This window comes from Heterocephalus glaber, unplaced genomic scaffold (genome assembly GCF_053883595.1).
Source record: "Heterocephalus glaber isolate CG9 unplaced genomic scaffold, H.glaber_assembly_v1.0 deba00001532, whole genome shotgun sequence".
NCBI classification, from domain to species: domain Eukaryota; kingdom Metazoa; phylum Chordata; class Mammalia; order Rodentia; family Bathyergidae; genus Heterocephalus; species Heterocephalus glaber.
Genome location: NW_028258330.1, coordinates 18,464,799 through 18,470,057, shown reverse-complemented (window position 1 = coordinate 18,470,057; position 5,259 = coordinate 18,464,799).

The window sequence follows — 5,259 nt, the reverse complement described above, 5'->3', positions numbered from 1 at the left end:
TTTTGGAGTGGTAATGCCACCCAGGATAACTTTGCGTAAGTTGGCCAGTAGTCTCCTTGTGGAGGAAATGGAACTTCATACAGCATGGATTTGAACAGTACAGTGGGGTGGGGGTTATTAGTTGACACAGAAGTACATGATTTATCACTGGTGCTCCATGGGTACTGGTTGAATATGCATTGCAATTTGTGTAATAAAAGATTTTCCTTTTTTCTTTTTTTCTCATTTTCTATTCTTGGTCTGCTCACATGAAATATTTAACTTGGATTCCTGGTCTAAAATGAAAAGCTCAGGTTAGAACAAATATGTAGAAATAAATCACATGCACTTATGTAGTTCTTGCTTAGAATGGTTGACTACAGAAAGAAATCACTCATGAACACAATTCAAGGTCACAATGAATAGTTTTTCCATTTCCACCCCACTGATGATGGTCCTTGTTTCTAGTGAAAGGGCTCTCCTGGTATTTTCCAACAGTTGTAGTCCTGGTCATTCAATTTTATAAACCCCAAATTGCAGAAAGCACCAAAGAATTGCTTTTCTCCTTTAAGACACATGCTATGGTCTGAATGGTTATCCTCTCCAAAACTCGGGCTGAAATGTAATTGCCATTGTAACGGTATTAAAAGATGGTTCCTTTAAGAGGTGATGAGGCCATGAGGGTTCCACCCTTGTGAGTGGGATTAATGCTATTATAAAAGGATGACTTTGACCCTTTTTTTGTCTGTCTTTCTTTTGATCTTTTGCCATGTGATGATGTAGTGAGAAGCCATGCCAGGTGTCGCACCTTGATTTTGAACTTCCCAGCCTTCAGAAGTGTGAGAAATACTTCTGTTCATTATAAGTTACTCTCCTCTTCAGGTATTCTATTATAGCAACACCAAACAGAGTGAGACACCACATGTGATTTATAACCTAATTACTTAATCAAGAATTTTCAAGAAGTCTTGGATCAAGAGAAGTGTGTTGTAAAGAGGAGAAGGAGGCAGTGTCTGGGAGAGCCCTGTCACACTCAATAGATCATGTCTGTTTTCCTTTGGTTGTAGGAGCAGGGTCACTGTGAGGGTCTATCACAAATTGCACTGGGAAGCAGGGGTGAGTTATATTTAATGGTGAGAGAGGAAAAACTTCCAAAGATAGAATGCGTGCCCAAGCTCTGCTGTGCAAGTTCAGACTTGGGGGTGGCTGGCCATTTGGGCTGGGGAGATCTAAGCCAGACTAAACAAGTCTACAGGGCCAATGTAGGTGGAGGGTGAGGATTGCAAATGATCTCCATGGGGTTCTGAATTCAGATCTTACCCCTCTTCTGGTGGCATTTGCAGCAGGAAAGACTCTTTTCCTTTCTTATTCTGTCTTTTTTTCTCCCCGGTTCCTGACCTCTCCCTCCCTCCTATGAGTCTCAACTTTTCCCATCCCTCTCACTACTAATGACAACCCTACCCCTATGTGTGGGGTGGGGTGGATGGGCAGAGTTCATGTTTGGAACCAGCCACATGTAGGCAACATAAATAGCCTTTATGGAGTGTGGCTTTAAAATCTGAAAAGGCCATGCATTCCCCAAACTTGGCTCTCCACAAGCTAACCTGTTGCCTGCAGTTTTCCCAGGACAAGGCACTTTCACAGAAAACCCATATGAACCTTCAGATTTGAGACCTGAAGAGACAGTGCCTTAGCTGGATGTAGTAGTGAGCTGAGAATTAGGATCGGCTCTGGTTTATCAAGGGCTTATTAGGGTGGTTCCAAAGCCTCCTGCTCAGGTCGTTTCTGTTCCACTCCAACCTGCTTCCTCCTCTGAGGGGAGGCTCTCAGAAAATCTTCACATGGAGGTTGCTGACTTAAGACCAGCTCCTAGGGGCCTTTGTATCTCAGCAGATGTTCAGGGCATTCGAGAAAATTTCATGTAGGGTTTTTAAGACATTGGAATGGCAGGAAAACAATTTTTGGTGCTATCGTTCGGCAGTATTCAGCCAGAAGTACCCTGACTTCTCTGCTTAGGTTTAAAAGCTGCCTTTTTGGTCTCAGGCAGGGTGGACTCCTGGAAAGTAGACCTTAGTAGAACTCAACTATGCAGGCACATGTGTATATGCATGTGTGTGTGTGTGTGTACTTAATCGATTTTTGGGCAGCAGTTTTAGGTTCACAGTCATACAGAATGAAGGGTACTGAGATTTCTCCATGCTTCCTTCCTCAACACATTCATCTCTCCCTCAGCACATGTGAGATCTTGGGTTCAATTCCCAGCACAGAAAAATAAATCCTTGCCATATCGGAGTCTGGTTCTGCTATTTGCTCTGCCTCTTCAGGTTATGTTTTTTGATTGTCTGTTTTGCCTTTTAGTACAGTTTATAACTTTTCTCTTGAAAATTAGTCAAGATCTACTGGGTAAAAGAATCTCTGGCAAATAGACCTGTAGTAATGTGGTCCTGTGAGGTGCAGGGGGAGAGGAAGTATTCTCCAGTCCTGTCCCCAGTGTGTCATTCAGTGAACCTGTGGTCATGAGTGGTCCTTAGTCACTCACTCCCTGCTGGGTGAGACAGGATGGTCAGAGTGGGCTGGAGGTGGGAACCTCCCTTCTGCCACATAGGAGGTGAGAGGAGGCTGGATCGGGCAGGTATACATCTGGGTGATGACTGTTTAAACAGCAAACCATAGGCCCTAGTCTAAATGTACCTATTTAGCTTCATAAATTTTGATAGGTGACTGATTTTTGCTGTAGTTTACTTTGTCTTCCAATTCCCATTATGATTTCTTCTTAGACTTAGAATTTATTTCAAAGAATACTTTAAAATATCTAAACACAAAGGAATAAAAGTGGCAGGCATACTTGTAAGTCCCAAACAATGGAGCCCATTTCATTTGTCAGACCAATAGAACAAGACATAATGCTCAGGAAGTGTCTGTGAAATGAACAAACTCATGAGAGGATGGCACAGGCCTCCTTGTGTAGTCACTAAGGGAATGGAATGCAGACATTTATCAAGTGTCTGATTAGTGCCAGCTCTGGGTCAGGCATGTCACACATGCACCTTCATTTAACATTTACATTATCCCCATTAGATGGACATTAAAGCATAGCAGTTAGGAGTACGTTTTTCAAAGTCAGACAGGGTCACAAAATAATTGGGAAATTTCAGCAACAATACAGTCAGCAGGTCCAGAAGACCTCCTCCACTTCTGATACCAACTACAAGTGCAGGAAGGGGCCTCCCCAGTCAGGCCCCAGATTCTATAATTTGTTAAGATGTACAGAGCTCATTGAAAGCAGTTACAATTCACAGTTACAATTTATTATGGACAACGGGTTTGGATAAAATCAGACAAGAGAAGAAGCTCCTTGGGTGAAATCTGGCAAGATTAATCAATAAAAAGGCAAAAAGTGAAATAAAAATATTAGAAAGAAAATCAAGAAAAACTATACATGTAGGAATTTTTAAAAACAGGAAAGTTATTTGGAGTAACATAAAATAGAAAACATATATTAAATGGATAAATTACTTTTTAAGTACCAGTTAAAAGAGGACTTGAAAGGATATAGACAACATAAGTATATTATAACTTACACTTGAAGGAGTTGAATCAGTAGTTTAAATTTTTCTTTAAGAATACATTAGACAGCTGGGGATTTAGCTCAGTGGTTCTGCCACCTGCCTTGCAAGTGCAAGGTCCTGAGTTTGATCCCCAGTACCAAAAAAAAAAAAAAAAGAATACATTAGACATTGATGTTTTAAAGTCAAATTTTATCAAGTATTTAAGTATTAGATAATTTGTGTGATAAGCAAAACCTTTCAGATGATAGAAAAATAGGAAACATTTTCCAATTAATTTTATAATGCTAGTATAAGTTTGATACAAAACCAGGATAACAGTTAAAGAAAAAAAATTACTAATTTACTCATGAAATTATGTGCAAAATCTTTAACAAAATCTTACCAAGAAAATTCATAGAAATATTGTCAGAATCAAGTTAGTTTTATCCCAGGAAAATAGGTTTTAGAAAATTCATGAATAGATTAAGGGATAAACATTATGGTATTTTCTCCATATGTGCAGGAAAGGTATTTGGTAAAATTACATATCTATTCATGATTAAAAGCTATTAGTAAGCTGTGAAAACAAAGACCTCTTAAAAAGCATGTATAAAGTAGAAAGACTAGTCATATCTCTATTTGTTATTGTTCCGGAAATCTTAGTTAGTGAAGTAACTCACAAAAAAGAAAAGGTATAATAAATGAAATGAAAGATGCATAATTTTATATATAACACTGTCCATGTTGCAAAAAGGATAGATAATAAATTATTAGAAATAATGAAAGCATTTGGAAAGGTTCTAGATATAAAGTCAAAATATTAAAGATCTCATTTGTTAAAAATCACACGTTTAGAAATGGATCTAACAAACCATTTGCAAGTGCTTCATGAAGAAAAGTATAAAACATAACTGAAATATACTAAGAAAGCTGTCAATAAAAGGAGAATGCATTATATGTGATCGTTAATCTTGATGGGATTAAGAGATTCCTACAGAAGTAATCAGACTGTGACAGTGCTAATTTTATCAGTAGATCAACTCACTGATGAATACACAGATCAGTGAACTCTTAGGAAGTGGGGTCTAATTGGAGGAAGTGGTCGTGTGTCTTTGAAGGCTGTATATTGGCTATTTCCCTCTTTCCTTTCCAATTACCATGAGGTGAGCAGCTTTCTTCTACCCATGTTTTTCTAACTCTCCACAGTCCTAGAAGCAATAGAACTAAATGAGAATGGACTAAAACCTCTGAAACTATGAGCCAAAATAAACCTTTCCTCCCCTGAGTTATTTATCTCAGGTACAGTAAGTCCCAGACTTAGGAAGGTGTTCCCTTCTAGCACAGCATTTGTAAGTCAGATTTGTTCTGACAAGGCAAGTCTTATATACTTTTGACATAAATATACAATGTAAAGCATTAAAAAACCAAATGTGAGGTCTGTTCATAGCTGTGAAAGTTCATAACTTAAATGTTAGTAAGTCAGGGACTCAGTGGTACCTCAGTTCACGAACTCAATTCTCTCCACGATTCTGGTTGCAAACCTAACTGGTTGAGAACTGAATTAAATTTCCCCATAAGGTCAACATTGAACCTAACTATTGAATCTGATTTGGTTCTCATCCAACTCGATTTGTGACCAGAATCATGGAAAGAATTAAGTTTGTGAACCACAGCACTACTGTACTGCATTTTGTCCCAGCATTAGAAAGCTAACATGTCATGTTTATGGAGA